The 23,040-nt window shown below is 45.8% G+C and overlaps 1 protein-coding gene across 2 annotated transcripts in view; it reads right to left on the bottom strand.

Annotated features, from left to right (window-relative positions):
- The window catches only part of RNF144B (ring finger protein 144B), a 142,718-nt gene that overhangs the window by 37,411 nt on the left and 82,267 nt on the right, over positions 1–23,040 (bottom strand). For both annotated transcript variants that reach the window (XR_012672519.1, XR_012672520.1), the window contains exon 1: positions 570–5,777. The gene's annotated coding sequence lies outside the window, so the exon portion shown is untranslated. Of the gene's footprint in view, positions 1–569 lie in introns of those variants that run through there.

Raw genomic sequence — 23,040 nt, 5'->3', positions numbered from 1 at the left:
TACGGCTCCATGGTTGCTACAGAGCGGGCAGCGCCAGATGCCCCAGCCGACCCTGTAACAGGTACCTGCCCTTGTAAAGGGAATGACACTGTTAGAGGGCTTGCAGCATGCCATCAGCATCAGTGGGTACCAGCAATGCAAAAGATAGCAAGACCTCCTCCTCCTCCAGCCTTCCTGACTGCTCTTTTCCTCACTTTTCTGCAAATTGACCAACTCTCCAGCCATGTAGCAGAGGTTTCTTTCCGCATACCCTGTGTGAGTGCCTCCCACTCAATGCTTAGAAGAAAGTCTAACCTGACACGGCAGCAACTTGAACCATCCCAGAGCATTTCATCTCAACGTATGACAACCTCACCAGCGCTATTATACATGAAGCACACTCACCCACGTGTGAACGGTCACTCGCAGGTGACTGCTTCTGGGATGGCTTAAAAGCAATCCTAGGTTCAAGGCAACTATAGTATATATTAAAGCTTGGAGCCGGAGTTTTCCTTTATCATCACTTAAGAACATGACAGCCTTCACTAGACTGGAGACTAAATGATGTGGACAGAGTAGTTTATACTGACCTTGATCAGAGGTTGCTCATTCAGCAGTACAGGAGATGTCAAAATTCGGCCAAGCAGCCATTTCTCCAGGATGACCCAGTTGTTTCAACAGCGACAATCATTGGGTAATATACTACTTTTCCCTTTCTCTATTCCCTGCCCCCTGCCCCAATGTCACCGGAAAAAAAAATCCTTTATCTATTAAATAAAACAACCGGTAGATTTGACTCACCCTTTTGAATAAACAGGCTTGAGCAAAGGCTATTTCTCAGGAAAATTCTCCCACGTCCTCTATGTCCTACCCTATCCTGCTGCAGTATAACTTGGATTTTAATTCCTCAACTAAAGTGTTTGGCTTCTGCATTCCATACAAAAGTTTTTAAGTAGAGACCTCTTTTTATCTATTCCTACAGCTGCTTCTTACAATTACATTAGCTATCTATTTATTTTCCTGCTTGGAAAAAAATAGTCAAACCAAGAAACTTGCCATTATGTCTCTTAAAGTATATATGCACTTTTCTATAAAGCGCTGCAAATTCTACAGAGCTTCATCCCCTTCTTCTCTTAATAAGACTCATTTTAAAGGGCACCAATATTCCCAAGGAAATGGTGCCGCCTTCTCTTACTGCACCACAAAACGCATTTCGAACATAAACAAGCTAGCAGCAACCATATCTTTGTTTGGCAAATGGAGTAGTCTCATCATTTAGTCCTGTTCATAGCAACACACAAAGGAGTACTCTGTAGCCAGGGGTAATAGCTGATCCCATAATCTGGCACTAACACTTAGAAAGATTAATTACCCTATTAAGATCTTAGACACTACTAAGAAAATCTTTGTATAAACCTTTTAACTCACAACAAATGCAGCATATTTGGTGCCATCAGTTTGTTGCACAATAAAGGTTCTCACCCTCCCACACTTGTTCAGTTTTGTCTCTGTCTCCCATACTATATAAACACATGCACACGTGCTCTCACACACAGCTTTTTTTTTTCTTTTTCTTTCTTTTTTTTTTTTTTGCTGTTTTCCCAATACAAAGGAATAAAGTACAAGTGTGTTTGGAGCAGATAAAGTAAAAACTCCTTCTGTCCCCAAATTGGCTGCCTCAGAGATTAAGCAGCAAGAGCAGACGCTCGCTGATTCAAAGGCTGCTGCTGTGTCAGAAACCAGAGGCACCTAAGCAGATTCAGGTTGTAATCCCTACGCAAATTATATATCCAAAAATATGAGGAGGGTTAAATTATTAAAGCGTGTTGTCAAAGACACCTTCTAAAGTACATCGTTACTGATTAGCACCATCAGATGCCAATGCAAAATAGCTCGTCACCCTGGCACGGCCTCCCACTTCCACACTATCTCACACTCTCACTCTGTCCTTCTCCGCCACGTCGTCACCAGCAAGAAAAGCCGCAACAGTGTGAACAGACTTAGATAAAGCGAATGTGAGTCATCCAGCAATGTTTAAGATCACCATTATTGCCCCAGCTATCCATAAGGCGATTGCATGTGATTAAAGTCTGGCGCAGGAGAGAAACGCGTGCTTCAGACGCAGCCTGCGGGGAAGCGGCCAGGGGCTCTCCCCTGCTGGGAAGCAAGTGGGAGGATGCAGGGAATAACGCTTTGCCTGCACCTCGCTTCCCTCATTCGCATCTGGGGACCAAGCACCAGGCTTTCCACTCGGGAAACGCTTGGGCTACAAGTCAAAGATACGGTTTAACAATTCACAGTCCTTTTCCAAGGGAGCACTTCCAAAAAGAGTGTTGTAAAATCTTTGATGCTTCTGTCTCGCAAAGGAAATGGTGGGAGCACCTCCTACCCTAGATCCTAAATGCAAGGGGCATCAGCAGTAACTGCAGATTGCCAACCAACTGCCCATACTACAAAGATCACATCTGCTTTGATGCATCCCCTCTGAATGCTTGTTGCCTGAGCTTACTATTTTGATTTCAAAATATATCTGAAGAAGTTGACCTTGGGAACATACCAGGAATCCAAAAAAATAACATTCACATCCTAAAACATAGTTTTCTCATTGCTCGTCACAGCTTTTCTTGATAATTGCTGGGCTCAAGTTTTGTCGAGGATGATTTCATCTGTCAGAGGCTGGTGGGTGAATGGCCATCGTTACTGGTACACAGGGAACATCTGACACCGGGAGTTGTCTGAACAGCTTTTGTTATTCACATCAGACATCAGCCACACAAGTAGCTGCTGCTTTGCAAATCAGACCCCGATGCCCAAGCAGACTCGCCGCGTTTCCAATGCGTTTCCCCTTGAACACCCTCAGTAGGGTATAACCCAGCCTCACTATGCAATCACGTTGTTCATATAAGCAGTCAATGACATTATTTGCACAAGCCTACGCCGAGGATGACCCATTTCTTCCTCCCTGACATCTGGTAGGTTTTGTGCGACTTAGTGGCCAGGACAGAGCGCAGTAACTCTAATAATCTTCTGCTGCCGCATCCAGGTCCCTTTCAGTGCCTTATGGCCCGCGCTGCTCCTGCCGCAGCGATTATGGAGACAGCAGTTGCGCTGTAATTAGGATCCTCCTGGGCCAGCCAATCTGAATTAGCAGCAGAGGCCAGCTGCTCCGCTGCCAGCCAGATCTTTTTGGCATACCCTCCTCTCGGGCACTCGTCCCCTCCTGGAACCCGTCCTCTCTTCCCGACCACCGGCAACGCTTGGGTGGGCTTTTGATGAAGGAAATTGCCTCCTGTCCACTGCTGCCGGCCCCATCCAATGCTGCAGCCGGCTGAGGCTTTCCCTGAGGAAGGCTGAGCCCAAAGCACAACCCAATGCCCCAGTGTCCCATCCCACAGGGACCTGCTGCTACTTCAGCCCTTCCATGTGGTTTTCACTGCTAGAAGCCACGTTTTGCACATAGTGGATGTGCACATTTCTTTTAGTACCAACAGTTAAGGGGGAGAATATGTTCAATATTGCTCTACCCTGTCCTTTTCCCCTCCTGATAAGGACCTGACAGTTACAAGTGTGACCACCTCCCAGTCACACATTAGGAAGCTCTCATTATGGTTTCATCTTTCAATTTTTTCCAGAGTTAGAGTCCTGCACCATTCGTGCTTCCCTTCATTAAGGATGAAAAAAAAAAAAGCGTGGATTTTTTTTGTTTGTTTCCTACTGCTACCAACAATATATAATAGCCTGTACATAAAAAAAAAAAAAATAAAAAGACCAAACACAAACCCACACCCATACATGTGCCTTTTCATTTTTGATTTGTTACTGTCTCTGTTTTTCTTCTGTTCGGGCTTGAGCAATAGACAAGCCATGGCCATGTTCATTCTTGGTCAGTTTTACTTCCTTTTTTTATTATTATGAATTATTTCCATGTTGCAATGAATTATTTGTCTTACCTTTCTTCTTTCATTTTAAACATTATTAAAAAAAAAAAAAACAGTCTACTGTCATCCCTCAAGAGCATCCCCTCAGGAGCAACAGTCTCCCAAGAGATGATAACACCCTTGCCTGCAGTGCTATACAGCACGGTGCTATGACCATGGCCATCATAAGAAAATCTAGAAGAGATGCGCCCTTGGTTTTCTTACAGAGCCAGTAGCTCATTTTGACATGCCTGCGTTCACCCTTCTACATCTTGTAGGGGAGATGCATGGTCCCCTCAGCAGATGAAGCTAAAAACACCGTAGCTAGTCGGTGCCATTCTGGTGAGGAAAGCTGACCTTAACTAGCTTCATAACCCCAGGTCTAGGGGGGATTGGTAAAGAGCTACCAGGTTTCATGAAATAGGTTCTGAAAGCAGGAAAATTGTTCTCTAGTACTTCCCATGGGAGCAGGTTGACTTTACAACTGTGTTCCTATTCCTACGTTGAAATTGTCGTCATCTTTCTCTTAAAACGAATTTCAAAATTACTATGCTTTCAAACAGAAAAAAGTGTCTATGGTGCACTGCTTCAGGAATACCCATAAGTTTCTATCACCATTTGCTTTTGTTAAAGTTTTTTTTTTTCATTAAATTAGCTTTTTAAATATATATGTTAGAGACTGAGAACAGCCTTTCCTTAAGCTGCATTTTTTTGAATGGTTTGATTTGTTTAGCCACACTAAACTGGCCACATCACAGATTATGAAGCTGAAAGATACACAAGAGCCGATTGGTATTTTGAAGGAGAATATATTTGGGGAGATAATGCACATATTCCCCCTCGGTTCAGAAGGATGCAAGCACAATGCCGTACGGCGTTCAGCGCCTGCCTTCACCCCATGGCGCGCGTTAAGTTCTCTCAGCCCTTCACCCACCAATTTAGTTACCAAAGGGGTGGGATGCGACTCCTTCACCACCGCAGTGCGATTTCACTTCCCACAAAAATTACCCCAGAGAGCATGGCCAGAACTTGCTGGTGGCCCTGGAGATGTCTGCAGCCTGCCTTGCCCTTGCGGTCCCCCTCCTTCAGCGGGCGCCCGGGGCTTCCCACACGGCTCCCACACCCTGCTCGCAGCAACCTACGAGGATGCGCGCAAACCCTGGTTCGGTACCGTCGAAGGAAAACAGCCCACCTACCACATTTTTACCTGTTCCTCCTACAAACGTGCTAGAAGAGCATTTGCTGCCCTGCCTGGAGCGGATGGCCGGACAGACGGAGGGGGAGATCGGGGTGGAGCGCAGGGGGGTGGTAATTCCGTGTAGTTTCCCTCCCTCTAGCGATGGAAACCGAGACTGCGGGTCACTCCTCCTCTGCTGGAAGAGGACAAGAAGAGGCTATAAGGAAATCCCAAAAAGTTAGGCACCTCGCATTACACCGGAGGAGCGGGCTGATTTCTCAGACCAGCTCCTGGACTGCAGTGCAGGAGGTGTGTGACAGGAGACCATCACATCCCAGGCCGGGGGCTCAGGAGCCCAGTTGCCCAATCTCCACTTGCAAAGAAACACCCTCCGCCAAGAATTAGGGGCAGGATTTTCAGCTTTGACCCAAGAGGCGTATAAGCACATTTCCTTACACAGACAAGAACAAAATAGGATGATAAATGTGAACGGCTCTGGCTCTTTCGTTGCGTTTTGCCTGGATTTAACGATTGCGGGGCTCATAAAAGAGCATGTGTCTTTGCAACACCGCTTGGCAAGGCTTTTCAAATATTTACAAAATGTATTTGGTATCCCCTGCTAATAATAGCCCAGTAGGTCCCCAGATAGAGCGCGAGAGACTGAGGCACTCTTGTTCTGGTTGCTATTTTGCAGCCTTGCTTCACAATGCTGAAAGACTTCTCAGTTCTTGTAAAAGGGTAAGAGACAGGGAAACAGATTGCAGAGGTTCCTGAGGCTGTTATTTTAGGAAACACTGCTTCAGCAGTGGAATTGCACACTTTCTCCAACCAGAGTTGTGTGACATCTCTGGTCCTTACTCACTTTTGTTCAACTCACTTGTTGAAACTGAGAATAAAAACCTGTAGAAGCAAACAAGCTCACTGGAAAGCTTTCTTGGGCTCTCCCCTCTGTAGATAAAATTACTACTTTTGACCACATTACATTTCTGATACCACATGCCAAAACCAAAAAACACTATTTCAAAACTCCTTGTGCAAAAAACACTATTTCAAAACAACTAAAGCCCACGTATACAATGGGCAAAGCCAAAGTCTCACCCTTTGCCATAGGGTCAATCCTAAACCACCTGAAGCTACTCAAACTGGAGGAAAGAAAAGCTACTTATATCTTATGCTCTGGGCTGAGAAAAGAGCCAAACAGACCTTGTTGGGAGTACTTCCCAGCAGGGACCTATAGAAGAAACCATGCTTCCCACACCCTTCCTTTGGTCTCTGTCAGACACACATGGTCCCCAGGGGCCCAGAGTTCCCACTGTGCTAGGAAAAGGAAGTCAACAGCATAAACCCTCTATGAAATCTCTGTGGGAACAGGAACAAGGAAGAGGGCTTACTTTGTACTGCACCTTTCCGCAACAGCCCAAATGCAGTCCCTGCGTGGGGCTCCCATCCCATTCTACATCCTCCCCCGCCAAAAGCCTCCCCCCACATCTCTGGCCCCTCTCTGGGAAGCACCCAGCACCATGTCGGGGGTCCAGAGCCAGCACCTCAGCCAAGATGAGGTTCAGGGACAGACCTGTTCAGCTGGATGGGAATAGTCACTCCTGCCTGCACCACACGGATGCCCTTGGGGTGCAGGACACACAGGATCAACAAAATCCAAACTCCTGCCCTGATAGGAGTGGTCAGCCCCATTTTCATTCCTTGTATCCATCCGCTAACGTTAGAGAGGGATCAGGCCTGCCTCAGCTGCGGGTCTTGCTTGGTGCAACAGAGCAGTTACAGCCTGCAAATGAGATCCAGGTCTCGGCTGTATATTCCCTCTCTTTAAGCATCACTCAAGTCCCACTCAATCTCAGTTTGACTCCAACATGCAATTAAATGCTGTCCTAAGTGGAAACACTCCTCTGAACTGGGCTCAGAAACGCAGTTTTCCCAAAGTACGTTTTAGGAGCAGCAAACTGAAGAGAATGGCTGCTGTCAGGCATGGTGCTGAAGGCATCACCACCACAAACAACCCCTCTGGGGCAGCAGGGTGGCGAGCAGGTTGGTCCCAGCTCGAGCTGGTAAGAGGAAGTTTTTCCTTCAATGCATGTGCTTTTTGGGTTTTTGCCTTTTTTTTTTTCTCTCCCCCTTTCCTCCCCCTTCATGGTGGAGAGGGAAGGAAGAGGCAGGAATCACCGGCTGTATTTTGGTGCCAGAAACATTAACAGCAGTGCTCAGTGGTGGTGACGGTGCTCTGTGGGGCACATCTGGGGCTCCAGGAAATCTGGAGTGGGGCCAGCCCTCAAGGAGTCACGTCTCTCTCCTCTTTTCAAGAGCACCACAGCAGGCACACCAAGGACACAAACATATTTTGCATGAAAGTCTTGCACAGGACGGCAACGCAGCCCAAGCAAGGAGATTCGATGCATGTGGACACACATACGTGCCGTTCTCACATGGCTTTATGCACAGTCTTCATACCAGGCTGTAAACTGGTATCCTGAAAACAAAATGATGCTTCATTACTTAGCGTGCCCCACATAGCACAGGCTTCAGGAACTGCACAGAAACCTTTTGCGATGTGTTTGTTGTCCCCTGCGCTGCAGTGCTGCCCTGGGCTGATCCCAGGTCCTTGGTGGGACAGAAACGTGTCAACTGAAAACCTCTGAAGTGAAATACTCAATAGCCGTGGGTTTGCACTCTTCCCCAGTGCACAGCAAGTAGTGCACAGGGAAGAGGGAGGAGATTCTTCTAAACAAGTCTAAAAACTCCCCTTAACAGCCAAAAGGGATGTTAACGTTGGCACCAAAAAGAAGCAAGGATGAGTCTGCCAGTTAAGGGAAGAAACATGGAACTGCAGTGGGATTTCTAGGAATAGCTTCATTTCTCATCGCCTTTGAGAATTCACATGAAGAGCTGGAAAGACAGAGGATAAATCGAGGCACATAGAGATGTCCCAAGGATTCACTGAAGGACATGGCAGGGCAGTTTTTCCAGGCACAGATCACTGCAGACAGGTGTTGAGCACGTTCACGTTAGTCCAAGGATGTCTCTGCACGCTATCTGAATTCAAGGGGATGGAGCAGGGTTGTGCAAGCAGAGGCTGCACAGGGAGGTCCTAAGGCTCACCCCATCCCCAGTCACCCCGACCTTCCCACCCACCCAGGCCAGCACTGGCAGCCCCACATGCAATACGTGGGGTCAGCTCTGACCATCAGTATTGTAGCGCTTATGTTGACTGAGCTGGACTTCGGTGGATTTGATTCACAAGCAATGGTCTGCCATAAGCCCTGTTCCACCACCTCCTGCAGTGACAACCACTTACTTTGGGCTGATGGCCACTCATCCTGAGTGCTGGTCCCTTTGTTTAAACCTTTTCATCCAGATGGTCACGCTTAGCCTCATTCTAGATCTTGGACTCCCAAAAGCTTCTGCTGGCAGCCTCCACCAGCTGGGAGCACTCAGCCACTAGTCCTGTCCTGAGTGACCACCATAACAGATGGAGCCCAAAGTCATGGACTAAATGAACTCAATGGACATTTTGTGGACATTTCTGAACATTTTACAGACATTTCACAGGGGTGGTCCATAGACTAAGAATGATATCTGTGCATTATATCAAAGGATGGGAAGGGTGGTGGTGGGTAATAAGAATGTATTAGATAGTGTGAGACCTGAGCATGACATAAGTGGTATGAAACAAGGGGTGGAGAACGTGCCGGTTTTGGCTGGGATAGTTAATTTTCTTCACAGTAACTAGTATGGGGCTGTGTTTTGGATTAGTGCTGGAAACAGTGTTGATAACACACGGATGTTTTTATTATTGCTGAGCAGTGCTTACACAGAGTCAAGACCTTTTCCCACACCACCCCACCAGCGAGTAGGCCAGGGTGCACAAGAAGTTGGAATGGGACACAGCTGGGACAGCTGACCCCATCTGACCAAAGGGATATTGCATACCATATGATGTCAGGCTCAGCATACAAAGCTGGGAGAAGAAGAAGAAAGGGGGGGACATTTGGAGTGATGGCGTTGGTCTTCCCAAGTAACCGTTACGTGTGATGGAGCCCTGCTTTCCTGGAGATGGCTGAACACCTGCCTGCTGACGGGAAGTAGTGAAGGAATTCCTCGTTTTGCTTTGCTTGTATGCGCGGCTTTTGCTTCACCTATTAAACTGTCTTTATCTCAACCCATGAGTTTTCTCACTTTTACTGTTCTGATTCTCTCCCCCATCCCACCAGCAGGGAGTGAGCGAGCAGCTGTGTGGTGCTTAGTTGCCAGATGGGGTTAAACCACGACACACTGGCATCCCATAGGACTCCCAAGGTCTATAGTATTAGTGGGAACACAACAAAATGCGTGTGCAAAAGGTGCACGTCTGAATCCAAATTGCATCCACCTCTAAACTAGCCAAACTGAGTCTCCAAGAACATCACCACAAAGCAAACTTGCCTGTGGCATCACAGGCTGGAAGCCCTCCAGGTCATGGCTATTTAGGTGCTGGACCCACTACCCTTTGGTCCCTCTCATCTGAGCGGCTGGTAGCCTGTAGCAGTGTGGGGCCACGTGCCTTTGGGTGACTCAACCTTCTCCATTCCCAAATCTAAGAAAAATAACATCAGAAGAGCGCAGGAACAGCCTCATGCTCCATTTCAGCTCAGCTATTCTGGAGGCAACAAGCGTACGCGCGAGCGTGAAAGTGAATGCATGAGGAAGATAGGAGCTGCAAAACATGCATGAATGCACGTGCGGTTTCTATATATTTACTTCACAACAGTTAAAGTATTGCCCAACAACATTATCACAGCAGCATTTGACAAACCAAGAGCCGCTCCTGGTTACTAGATACAGTAATTTTCTGCACAGATACTGCGATTTGTCCTTCAGAAAACTTCACAGCCCTGTCATGAATCTCTATGATTTACAGTACCTGCTGCTAGCTGGAGCTCACAGATGGAGCGCCAGTACTCCAGACTGACAATACGCAGCCAGTAACGCTGAGCAGGGATGTGTCACCTCTATAAAGGTTGAAAATAGGACAAAAATATCAGAGAACAGAATAAACTTCTGGGAGAGGCTATTTTAGTCTTCTAATCTGAATATCCAGGCTTGATTTGGTATTTTACACCGGGCCAATTAGACACCCACAAAATGACACAAGACTGGTTTGCCGCTGATGAGTGTTCTGGGTTTGTAATTCTTCTGTCAGTACACTTAGTCACTTGCTATTTCATAGTCAACTTATGGGTATCTTTCCAGGGGGTAGCGAGGGAGGGAACATATTATCAGAGACATTAATTGAAACACCATCAAGAAACCATGCTTCCCCACTGATGTACCCAAAATTGCTTAACTAGGTTACTTGCCATTTTCACACACCAGAATTTCAGGTTGTCTACCAAAATTAAAGAGGTTACCTCTGTGTACTAGGGAAATGGTGTGGGGAGGGAGAAAAAGGAGGAAAACACATACACACACACACACACTTTCCTGACTTTTAGAAATAAGGAAATTTTTGTTGTTATATCAAATCAGATCATCTAGAAAAAATTTTAAAAACCTAACAAGCTAATTGTGGGATTAACCAGCTATATTTAGCTGTTCAGCAAGGGCATAGGGTGCTCAGAAAGGAACAGGCAAGTGGGTATCAGTGGAAGTCTCTGCCACGGCTGTACTGTGAGCCAACGCTTCTCCACTTGTGGCACAGTCTGGAAGGGACTGCATTCCTGTCTGTCATGAGTAGATCACTTAAAAAGTGATAGGAAACATTTCTAAAGGAATGATGAAAAATGTCAAAACATTTTAAGTGTTAAATGCAACAAAAGATTTAATTCAGAGTTTTCCTCCTCTGCCCAGCCAGAACTATTGTCATCAAGGATGCCTGAATCTTCTCATAAGAAATTTTTTTTGTATTTTTTTTTTCCTCTGCTAAATTTAAAAATAATCCTGTAAGTTTTAAAAATAATCCTAAAAGTTCTAGACCTATGACACTTTTAATCAAGGAAACTGAGCCTTCCTAGCAGCCAAAGCAACTTCTAGCAGACTTGCTGACACACATTAGGAGATGCGGACGCTATAGACATTAAGAAGTGATGGAAAGTTTTCAGCAGCCTCTCATAGGTGCTATAGACGAGGAGAAGAAGGATGCACAAGATGATCCATGCATGTCATGCACATGCCCACTTTACACACTGCAAACCACAGAAGGGGCTAGAACAACCTCCAGTCCCACCTCGTCGGTGTGACCCCACCATGCTTAGTTTTAGCATTAATAGCCTGAACTCTGGTGAGGACATCCTCACCTAAGGTGGTTCAGGCCATACAGGGAAGACCACATCTGCTCAGCACGGCTCTAAGCCTGATGGGCCATGCTCTGCAGATGGGGAACCATGGAGCTCGGTCTCTCTCACAGCATGCACGTGAGCGTGCACTGGCACAGACATGGCAACCATGCAGCAATTCAAGGTTCAGAGAGGTAATATAAAAGCATAATGAATGGTCAGGATAGACAGACCTTTATTCTATCTTTATCAGAAGACATTTAATAAGGAAAACTTCCAAGCCTACACCAATACCAGCGTTCAGAGAAGCTGACCTCCAGCTTTCTCTCAAATGCTACCTTCCCAAAGGCCAGAGCTTTTCCCAGTTGAGAGCATGAACAAGCCGAGTTTGCCCTGTGACAAACCTGGAGAGGATGTTGCCAAGCTCTCGCTGAGGGGGCAAGTAGTGCTCGTGCAGATTTGGCTGCTGGGCACTCTGGCCCCACAGGAGCTTGGAGAGGCAGCAAACATCAGTCACATCAGGAGGAGAAGGTTCAGGGCATGGAAGGGGTCTCAGATAGAGAGGGGTCTTGGATCTCTTCCTCCAGAGAGGAGAGGATCCTCCAGAGAGTTTGGAGGAGCATGATTTTCCTAGGAAGAAGACAGCTTTTTGGTGTCAGCTATTTCCAAAAAACAAGAACCAAAAGTAAGTTAAGTGTGTCATCATTTTCTGTTATCCTTATGCCTTTTATTTCTCATTTCCCCTCACACGCTGATAACTCCCATCTAATTAACTTTAAAAAAAAGAAAGAAAGAAAAAAAAAGGCAGCCTTGGAGCTAGTGTCACATGCTTCCAAGACAGGCAGAAGCTTTTTTCAGGAGACCAACAGATCAGTCAAGCACGGGACCAGTCGTTTTTGTGACTCCCATCAGGAGCCTTCTTGCCCTGAAAAGCCTTCATTGTGCTCTCTGTGGGCAGCAGCCGATGCAGACCTCCAGCATCTGATGAACCCGAAAGGATCAGTGGCTGGAGGGGAAAGGGGATGAGAAGGGTGACCCTCCTAAATAACTTTTGCAAAGTGACTCATCCTTTCACTGACAGCATTAACATCTCTGCTCCTGCCAGCTGGGCAGCTGCTCCGGCCTTCTGAGCAGTGAGGGAATGTTTTGTTCCAGAGATGGGAAAAGGGGGGTGTGGGGGGGAACAACCCTTCTGCGTGCATGTGAGCATGCATGTGTAATTGCCGTATGATTTCAGCTATTTTGACCTAATAAGAGTTGCTGCATTAGTCACCAGCCTTTGTACGAACAGACGGATTCGCAAGAATTTAAAACAGAAGGGGAAGGAAAGAAGAGAGATGCCACAGACCCCAGGGCAAAAGGGCATCCTGGCCATGGGAGGTGGGGAGATCCCACGCAGAACGGCCCCACTGTGCCTGGCAGACCCGCAGGGCCCTGGGCTCACTCCGAGTGGTGGCTTTCCACCTCTGTGCACTAAGATGCCAGGAGACCCCGTCCTTCTTCCAAAAAAACCAGACTCAACTGCTCCACTTGTGCTGAAGAAGTTTCTCGTGCAAAAGCAGAAGCACAGCTGATGTTGTATAAGGGTTTCTTTAAAAACCTCAGTATTTTTGTCACATTATAGGACCACAACTTTCAGCTCTTCATCATAAAGCTACAGTTCAAGTCAGTAAGGCTTGCTTGGGGCACAAACTGCCTGGTTTTGCTCAGGGAGCATACTTGGTGCCTGGTTGATCAGAAAAGGCATGGTAAGCCATCAAAGCAGCTTTGCTTTTCTACCCTTTGAAGCCTCTAGATTAACCAAACGTGAGCCTCAGGTCCACAGGCTTCAGCCCATCAACATTAGGAAAGGAGATTCAGGAGCACTGTTCCCACAGTCAATATTTACTTTTCCAAACTGGAGCAGGCAAGCTGTGCTATCATGCATGGAAATATGGGCAGTTCTCTACTAAAAATATTTCTTAGCCTTCCCCCTTTCCTCCTCTGTACAGCACGTCCCCTCCAAAAGCTGCCTTTGTGCATAGGGCTCTGCTGACTCCACTGCCAAAGGAGAGAAGACATCTCTCCCGTGCACACACCTGGCTCCAGCAACCCCCACAAAAAAAGTCTTCTGTCCCCGAAAGCTCCATCCAAACCCACAGGAAAACTCCCACTGGCTTCCACTTTGGAGTATCAATTCCCACATTCCTGAAGCCACTAACTTCCCCCCGTCGCTGTCCTTCTATGTCCATAGTCACTCTTTCCCTCAGCATCTTTCATGCAACCAGTGCAAGCAATACAACATCCCACGCACCTGCACCACAGCATTTACCAAAGTATAGATACCGCCCTTCCTGCACAGGGTTGAAGGTGGAGCACGACAGCATGGAAGAGGACTCAGTTAAAGCACAAGAGGCACGCGGACCACAACATCCTCTATTTGTGGGATGCCTCTTCCTAAAAACATGGGAGCTGGGAACACTGACATCAGCCCTGAACCCCGGTGCACAGGGAAAGGGAACGAGAAGCTTCTTGCACTGAATTACAGGTCTGAACTTCAATGACAGTATCCCCACTCAAAGAAAACTTGCAAGGACCTGCCCAAGCACGTACATTTTCATTTTGAAATAAAAAGAACAAATCTGGGAACATAAAGGTTTTTAATTGTTGATTGGAAGATTTGCATGTAGACAGTATTGTTTTCTTCTCCTGGCTCCCTGGGTAGCAAAACAGAAAAATTATGTGTAATTAAAATGGAAACAGTATCAATTAGCTGTGATTCTCTGAGCTGTGGAAAGAGTAAACCAATGAGGAAAGACTGCTCTTGTCTTCTGGCAGCCTCTTCACATCAAGATTATTCTGAAGATATCTTAAATCCACTTGAGCATAAACTATGCAAACAAAATTTAAAAGAAATTGGTGCAGGTGGAGGGTTATTTACTAGCCAGTGTAATACTTGATCAAACATATCCTGAGGAATTAACTTGATTGCCAGTACTTGAGCTCATTTAATTAACTTTACACCCTTGTCCTCCTCAAGTTATGCCCCTAAAGTTTAAAGTCTAATCTAGATAAGGCCAGGCTTATCTTTTGCCTCCACAGAAAGTGCCCTTCGTGTCAACACTTTTAGATACTTCTAGAAAAAGGACGCACACGAGAACAGCAAAAGTTAACAAGTTACTGCATCCAGTCACACACAAAATCAGGAGCTTAAAAACAATGAGGTAGACTCCACAAATACGTTGCCTGTAAGTCCCATTAAGCAGAAAACATACTCACAATAACTATCGTAATTCTGACATAAAGAAGTGTTTTATTTCTTCTAAAAAAAAAAAAAAACACCCCACAAAACACACTTTTGGTTTTGATATAGACTTATTTTCTCTTCTGAGATATTGCCAAGTCAGAAATTACATCAGTTAAATCTATTAAGTCACTGTAAAAACAGCTTGCTTGTCATTATTTAAGAGTAGTATACCGAGTACACAGATCAGCAAGTATTAACATCCGTGTTTTATATGAATGTTTCATATGAGGACAAACTTGCACCTGAACTTGATGTAGACAGATACTTCCGATAGTTCTCTTTCATAAGACGAATTGCAAACACACTCAAAGTGGAGATAATTTAACCCTTTGTGGTGCAAATCCTGCATCTCAACTCAACCTTCCATGAGCCAGCCATTCACTAAAACACCACCAGCACATTGTTATTCTATCTTCTGAAGAAGATATTCTGTGGTTCAGCACCAAAGGGGCTGCAGCAGAAGTACATACTGAACACATTTGACTCAAATAAATAAATAAATAAATAAATAAATAAGAAGTCACGACTGTATGGAGTCACTATTTGGACACTTTGAATCTTGCAAGAGTCACGAGCACCCAAAGAAAGGAGAGTGACCTGGCCAGGTCAGCAGACTGATAACTTCATGTGTAGTTTTCACTCAAAGTTTCAAAATGCAAATTATCGTAACCATGGACTTTTACAGGTTGGAGCAGAAAGGAACAGTAACCGTGCGTGGCCGAGAGAAGCCTTTGCTCTGCACCAAGGTTAGCCCAATACCATGTGTCCTGCCCATCCTCTACCACAGCATGACCCTGCTGGCCTTCCTCCAGGCAGGGAACATGCCACCTCCATACCACCTGCCAGCACCCTTTCAAACTATTTGTGGAGTAGTTATTTGTGAATAATTCTTTTAGTGCTGACACATTTTATAAGTTGGCTGCAGATAATTAACAAATAGGGAAAAATACAATTGCATAGTAGAATAATTCATTGCTAATTATTCTCTCAGGTCTAAGAGAGCTGCTGACCTTCTCGATACATTTCTTTTAGTTAAATGAGTACAAACAGATGCTGACCTTCATCAGAACAGCGCTGATATATTTCCTGGGGAAACACAAATGAGAGTGTAAAGACATGACCAAACATATCCCAGCCAGTCGCACGTTAGTCATCAAGAGCATTTTCCAAAGTGCTTACTAGGTTCTGATGCTTTGTATTTTGGAGGGGGGTAAAGGGCGCATCACACCTCTGACAATTCAAGTACAATGGTCTTGGAGTTGAGCAACTAAAAAACCCAAGGACATAAAACGAGTGGGTGTTTGAGATCATTTCAGCCATTGTTTTGCACATGTTATTTGTCAAGACAGCTTCTGGACCATCGTTACTCATCATTTGCATCAAGTTTTAAACTAGGGACAGCAAGAACTGCGGGTTTGAAATGTGACACCACACATCACAATTTAATGAGGCCTCTAGGGCTACGTGCAACACAGCCTCATTCCCCCTGCACGTACAAACACACTCACACGGTGAATCAGAACCGAGAGCATCTTGCAAAGCACCCCAGGGCTTTATTTAAAGGAAAAAAACTGTGATTTGTCAAAGACACTGCAACTCCCTAGAAGGAACAAGATAGTCTTTCCTGAGTATTTGTGGTCATGGAGACTTAGAGATCCTTGTCAGGAGTGGAAAAAGGAATCGTTCTGGGTTTTAATCCTGAGCAGCTAGCCATTTTAATGGCAAGATTTCTACAAAATCATTTTTCTTGACCTGAAAGGGTATACACATACACCCTCTGACAGATGTGAAAAGCAGTTAAGTCAGTATAGATGCTCCATTCAAGGCCCTCCTGAACAGAGATGCCAGTGCTACATAAAGACGGGTATTCATAGCATCCTCTTAGACCAATTTCAGCCATCCAACTTGGACATTATTCACAGCAACTAAACTCAGAAACCCAAGTTTCCTCTGGAGTCCCTGGCGCGAGGAGACCGACCAAGCGCAGCCCTGACGGCCTCCGCTAGGCTAGGCTGGGTGAGGACCACTGCTCCCTGTCAAGCACTTTTTGAGACACAAGTTAGCGACCTGTGTGTGGCAGACCTCATACAAGTAAACCAGTCTAAATGCTTTATGACAGGTTTCATTTCCCAGCTAACAGGGCTACCATCAAGTGCTTTAGGTAACTTTGAAAGCACAATAGAGAATATAATGACCAAAACATCATGTACCCTTTTACTTCCGTACTGAGGCGAAGAAAGAATTGCAATTGCAATGATAAACTTTAGCCTTTAATTTTTAAGGAGAAACTGACAAAAATCGCTCAGCACAAATCCAGGTCCCAGTTTCCTTCAGAGGCTTATCAAACCTGTATGTACTTTTCATCTACTCGTTGCTGCAGACTCAGGGAAAGGGCTTCAAAATTAAAAAGCTGAAAACATTAAATAACTTTGTTTTAACATAAAAATTATTAATTACAGAAAAGAAACTAAGTGTCATCTTTCCATTTTCACAGTCCCATCTCTCTGCGGGCTCTACATGTGTGATACGTACATAACCTTCGGGAGCTGCCTGTTTTTCCAAGTACCAGGGGTACTTGTAGCACCTTGTTACAAAAGATAATACCCAACTCTATGTTCTACACAGAAACAAAAACATGGAAATTAAGTGCTTTAATGTGACACTGGCTTAAGTGCCAATAAGAATAGTGGTGTGCATATCACCCACAAAGCACTGATTTTGAACTTTTGAAAGGTTGATCCAAGAGCCTACACCGCTGCTGATGCATCCCAAACAAAGAATGGAAGAGCTGGTGGCATTACCAAACCCCACAGCCTTGTGATAGCTGGAAATTCAATAGCTGAGACACAACTGGAAAAGGTAATTCAACATTTGGATGACTAGAAAAGGCAATTTGTGTCCTATACTGCAAAGACAGGCAAACAAAGCCTTAAGGTCTTCATCACTTGACCCCACACATCATTTTGACTCTGGGCAGTATGTAATCAGTCCTATCTCCAAGGTACGGATCCCCCATGCAGAGCTCTGCCCCTAAGGATGGCTCTGCCTTAGGGGACCAGGACATTTCACAGAAAAATAAAAAAAAAAACAGGAGAACAAGTCCTACCAGTTCCCCAAGCAGGGAAAAACCCTTCCTGGAAAGCAGGAGTGAAGCTTGATATCTGTTCTGCAGCCTGTGCCCCAACGGGAACCACAGCACAGCCATCACATCAAAAGAAACCCTTCTTCCCTGAAGATCCACAAAGACAGCAATGAATGAAGGGATCCTTGTACTAAGAAGCGGTCACTGTGTCCACACACAACCTTATCATTAAAAAAAGCCACACGCTTTGCCTTTCCCCCCCCCCTCCCTCCCCCCCCCTTCTTTTTAAAGCTGCAAGTGAAGCTCTTCTCTACTGAGCTGCTCCTGGTTTGCACTATTCAAATACCTGGATCACCATCCCTTTTATAAAGATTAAACTCACATAACTGGCAGGGACCTGCCATCAGTTCTTCCACAGAAAAGTTGTTCTGGAAAAGGTGTCTACCTTTTTTACACTGAATGCACTAACCTCTTTACATCTCACCTCATATGCAGATTTTCTAGCACCCTCACCATTTTGTTGACCTTCTCTTGGACTTTCCTTGCACACCAGCACTAATTCTACTAATAGTTCAGAGATAGACTATGGTCCTTTCAACATGAGCTTGACAGTTATAGGTAGAAGGAAAAAAAAAAGGAATATCAAGAAGACAGGAAGTTAATTTCTGTAAAGGCATAATAGTTATAGGACTACTCACCAGTTTTGACAACAAAGTCCCTCTCACACTGTAGGTACAAATTATCATCTACTGTTCTCAGAGTATTAGCCAGCATGTGTCTGGATTAGCACATCTAGCTGGAATGGGATGCAGAAGAAATTGCAAAGATAGAGAAGAGCCTAGATCACCTGGGCAGCCCAAGTAAGCATAGCACAGCATATTTTGCATGCCAGCCAGTGAGACTACATTGAGTTGAATCACGGGAGGAAAGGCTTGCTTGAAAACATTAAAACAAAATCAGTGTGACTTGTACCTTGGCAAGTAAAGCACTTAAACACCCAAGTTGAAGGTAGAAAGCAGAGACACACAGAAAACAAAGTCTCCTACTGAAAACAAAAAAAACAGCTCTTCAGAAAACTGTAGCTTCCTTTACTCACAAATTTTAGCAAAAGTAAGAATGAAAAAAAGCAATCTACTAGTCCCTTTCACAAACCTAACTGCAAATTAAAAACTCCTTTAAAAACGAGCACTTACCTAGGGCTTTTCCCAAAATCATTTGACTTCCCCTAATTACCACGCAGAAAGTCATCCTACTTTATGCAGCTAGCAGCAATGAAGCACCCATCACAAATACCTGTCTTGCACACTACAGACTTTTGTGATCCTAAAATCATTATTTTACGAATGGAAACAGCTGTGGGACTGAGGGAGTGGCAGAACTAACATTCCTCCACCCCTCTTTTCTTCTTGCTTTCATCTTAGCCCTAGGAGATGCAAGCACTTGCAATGTGCTTAATCTTTTGAGACTATTCACTTTTATTTTACTTTAAAACCATAATTTCCTTTTTTTACCTTTAATGCTCTGTTTGCATATTCCATATTGTTTACAGAGCCAGCTCAAGAGGCCTTGGGAGAGAAGGCTAAATTTCACTTTTGCCTCCCCATAAGTGTTACCTGTTATATCTGGGGAAATCAAATTCAACTTTTCTAATAACAGCAGAGAGAACATAGAGGGAAGGAGTTCGGAGGAAGCTGGGTGAGATTTGGGACTGCAGATAAGAAATAAGGTCTGTGCCTGTGGTGGGAGATGCAGGTGGGCAGCTGAGAGTAATTGAAGGTGTCGGGGCTGGAAGGAGATCCAGGGGCTACGAGGGCCAGGCTGGCTGTGGGAGACAGCCTTTCTGGAAAGGTCTTTTTCTCTCCCCCCCAGCCTGCCATTTCTCCAGCCTCTGCGACTATTCTCCTTGCTCCCATTCCTTTTCCTCTTATTCCCCTCCTTGAGAAAAGGCAGAAGAATCTCAAGGCGTACTTTGAAGTACTGGAGATCAGCATTTGTACATCTTCTTGCTGCCAACCCCCCCACACATGCCCACCTCCTCGTGGCGGTGGCCAAGAGCTGGGCAAGCACAAGGCATGAACGGGCTTCCTATCTGGCAGGGGCAAGGCAGGCAGGCAGCACTGGAAAGCACTTGTGGACCACGAAGACCATGCACGCAGCCTGGGTGCTGCACCTGCGATGGTGAAAGCCCTGCCGAGCGAGGAAGGATGGAGGGCAGGTACAGCCGGGCACGTAAGGACTGCCGGGGAGCGGCCGGACCTCGGCGATGCTGTATTCTGCTCTCTCTATTAATAGGGCAGCAGCTTCCTGCTCCTGCAGGAGTCAGAGAGGCTTTGAAGTAAAATCGGCTTTTCCGGAGACTGATCAAAATAGAATTCCAAGCTGCCTAAATCTGCAATGGAAATTTCAATCAACACCAAGTTTTTAAATAAAATTTGGACTCTATTCTGGTTCAAAATGAATTGATTAAAGAAATCAGATATACAAATAAGTCTTTTGGTCAGCTTTTGCTCTACACTAGCTCCAATAAAACTTACTGTAGAATGAACATTAACTCTCAGAGATCCCAAGCCCCCACTTGTGTCAAGACACTGCCGAAGATACCAGCAATCAGGGTAGTGAACAGCCCAGAGGAACTGAAGAATCACTAGAAAATTTGTACAGGTAGAGACCCCGTTCTCCAGCTCTGGCAACTCCCGATCAGGAAAATTCAGCCTCCCAAAGAGTTAACGTTCAATGGGCCAATAAAGCGTGATTGATTCATCGATAACGCGGCGCTGCCTTTGGGAGAGGGAAGAAGCCATCTCGAGAGACAAGCGAGGCAATTGTTTGCTTTCTCTGGTGTTCGCAGAGTGCCCTGCGGTAACCCTCGTGCTCTGAAATACTCATATTGGTTATTTCGAAGTTGGGTGCAGAGCTGTGCTTTCCCATGGCTGCCACTAATGACTTGCAGCTGTTGCTAATCTGTGCCTCTGATTTCCTTTGATTACTATGTGTATTGATGCCTGTGGTAAATAGGCATCTGCCAGGTGCCAGCACAATCAGGGGGAAAATATAAAAAGTTCCCTGTTTCAAATTCAATGTGACATTGTGCTTGCCGAGAGGCAGCCGTTTAACTATTTAAGGGGAACAGTTTCCTGGGCTCTTCACTGGCCTCCTGGCTATGGACGAGAGTCTCGTGCATTTCGGTGATGGTAATCCCCCTGCTCCCTCTCCGAAACCCAGCTGTAGGAAATAGCCACAGGGAGAAGTTGGTGGCTACGGAGACCGTCCCAGCCGTGTAACAGCCCACGATGTGCGAGTTTGGCTCCGCTTTCCTGGAGAGCGAGGACTCTGACTCAACTCGTCCCCCCCAGATGCAGCACCCCAGAGCCGCGTGAGCATCTCTGCTCCCACGCGAGGACTCGTGCTGGCCACAGCCTGCTGCCCCTTTCTCCTCGCCACGCTCTGCTCCTGCTTCGTACCATGCCGAAAGGCAGCGGGGCACCTCTGCTCGTGGTCCCAGGGTAAAAAGAGCGGAGCGGCAGCTTCCCACAGCCCATTAGGAAAATATCTGTCTTGCTGGCAGCCAAGGCTAATATTAGATTTTCCAGAAGGAAGCACAAGAGTCTTACAATAAGAAACATCCCTGGAAGAGTTTCCCTGGCAGGCTGCTGTAGCATGACCTGTTACTAGCACTCACGTTTTGCCTCAGCCCCAGAGCCCCCCTAAGCAATTTCTCTGGGCATTTCTCATTCCCCCCCTGTCGCAGCAGCCAGCTGAAGATGCCATGCAGCTGCTCCTCACTTCCATCCATCATCCTTCTTCCTGGTAGCAGGTAATTATTTCCAGCTGTTAATTATCCAAGACCATCACACCTGACCCATATTGTTTGCCTTTCATTTGCACCTCATGTGCATAAAATAAATAAATAAAGCAAAGCCTCAGAGAGGCACCGGTTATATGCCAGTGCTAGAGAAAGGAGTGACCTGCCCGCTCAAGAGCTGCTTTTGTGGTTTGTTTCCTCAGTGCCTGTGGGTCACTATTCACTTATGTGCTAGGTTGCATTTAAGAGGCAGCAATGAGTTGAAGGCACAGGCCTCCTGAAGCGTGCGTAGGTGTCCACAGCACTGGCTCATTTCTGTTTCCCTGTCTGCTCAGCTTGCTTCCCTGCGTGCTGTGAGGGAAGGCTCAGGAGGGTGGGGAACCCGTGGAGCACAGCAAAGGAGGCAAGCCCCTTCCTCGCAACAGTGCTGGGGGAGAGTCCCTGATATCCAAATTTGCTGCAGGTAGAGTGTTTTAGTTCAAGCTTGTTCTACTCCCTATTAGAAAGAAGGGAGCACACAGCTTAGGAGAGGCTGGGGACGCTGCACCTGAAAAGCCAGAGGGTACGTGACTGCAAGAGTTACATTCTCTGGAGCAGAGTTGTAGCTGTATGCTGACATTTCAGACCTCCTTCCCACTAGAAAAAGGTGGCTGAAAATTTAAGTCATGTATCCAAAGAAGCATGCACAACTTCTATAGCTAGAGCAGTTCACCTTAGCTACCAAAAAATTAAGAGACATCCGATACATATCATTGTCATATCTGATATTATCATTCAAGTTTTGTGGAAAGTGCTAGATCTAACTCCTTATAGATCATTGGAAGAGGAAAGCTGAGCATACTTATCCTCCTAAAACAAGGCAAATAAGATGTCTTAGAAATCGAAGAGCTCTCAGTTAAAAGGGATAGGGCTGAGCTCTGTTTCAAAGAGCCAGGATGACAGAGGGAATTGGAGACAAGTTGGAGACATCCAGGTGCAGAAGGAGAAAGGCCCTTCATAGGTGTGCCATAGTACGCAGCCCATGGGAGGGTTGTGGAGAACGGGGGGGTTGAGCTAGGGAGCAAGCTACAGGAGATTGGGATTTTCAATAAAGATATGGCCTCATAATTGTTTGATTGCTACCAACTTTAAGATAACACAATGTTGTATAAGGGAGGTACAACCTGATTTAACTTCAAAGACACCTGAGTTCTCTATCAGCCCTTCCTCCTAAGTGGAATAACCTTGAAGATCTCAACTTTTGGCTTTGGTCATGACGTCACATTTAGCCAATGCAGAAAAAGCAGACCGATTTTGGTAATTACCACTGAGAAGATAAGGCAAAAAGGCCTGTAATGACTACGACACACATCCAAAGAGTTTTCTTTAGCTTAAAGACTGGGCGACTTTGTGCTTGGGGCAACACCGACCCTCAAGACTTCAGCCAAGGAAGCCCTCGTGCTCGTCCCCCTTTAATCAACACTGACACTCCAGCCTTCCTCTGGGCTGTAAAGCAAGTCCCTCCACACACCCAGCTCGGGGAGGAAAAAATGGA

Source organism: Calonectris borealis, chromosome 2 (genome assembly GCF_964195595.1).
Source record: "Calonectris borealis chromosome 2, bCalBor7.hap1.2, whole genome shotgun sequence".
NCBI classification, from domain to species: domain Eukaryota; kingdom Metazoa; phylum Chordata; class Aves; order Procellariiformes; family Procellariidae; genus Calonectris; species Calonectris borealis.
This window is presented reverse-complemented; position numbering and strand designations above follow the sequence as displayed.